The sequence below is a fragment of the Carcharodon carcharias genome (assembly GCF_017639515.1).
Source record: "Carcharodon carcharias isolate sCarCar2 chromosome X unlocalized genomic scaffold, sCarCar2.pri SUPER_X_unloc_2, whole genome shotgun sequence".
NCBI classification, from domain to species: Eukaryota; Metazoa; Chordata; class Chondrichthyes; order Lamniformes; family Lamnidae; genus Carcharodon; species Carcharodon carcharias.
The window spans coordinates 242,453-243,126 of record NW_024470875.1 but is presented as its reverse complement, the minus strand read 5'-3'; positions in this window follow the sequence as shown (position 1 = coordinate 243,126).

Sequence of the window (674 nt, the reverse complement as noted above, 5' to 3'; positions counted from 1 at the left end):
ACATGTAGTACTGTATCACACTGACACAGCCCTCCCTGTACACTGTTAATGTATAGTACTGTATCACACTGACACACAGTTTCCCTGTACACTGTTAATGTGTAGTACTGTATCACACTGACACAGTCACCCTGTACATTGTTAAAGTATAGTACTGTATCACACTGACACACAGTCTCCCTGTACACTTTTAATGTATTTTACTGTATCACACTGACAGTCTCCCAGTGCAATGTGAATGTGTTGTACTGTATCACACTGACAGTCTCCCTGTACACTGAATGTGTAGTACTGTATCACACTGACAGTCTCCCTGTACACTTAATGTGTACTACTGTATCACACTGACACAGTCTCCCTGTACACTGTTAATGTGTATGACTGTATCACAGGACACAGTCTCCCTGTGCACTGTTAATGTGTAGTACTGTATATCACACTGACACAGTCTCCCTGTACACTGTTAATGTATAGCACTGTATCACACTAACACAGTCTCCCTGTACACTGTTAATGTATAGTAGTGCATCACACTGATACACAGTCTCCCTGTACACTCTGAAGGTATAGCACTGTATCACTGACACAGTCTCCCTGTACACTGTTAATGTTATAGTACTGTATCACACTGACACACAGTCTTCCTGAACAGTGTTAATGTATAGTACTGCATC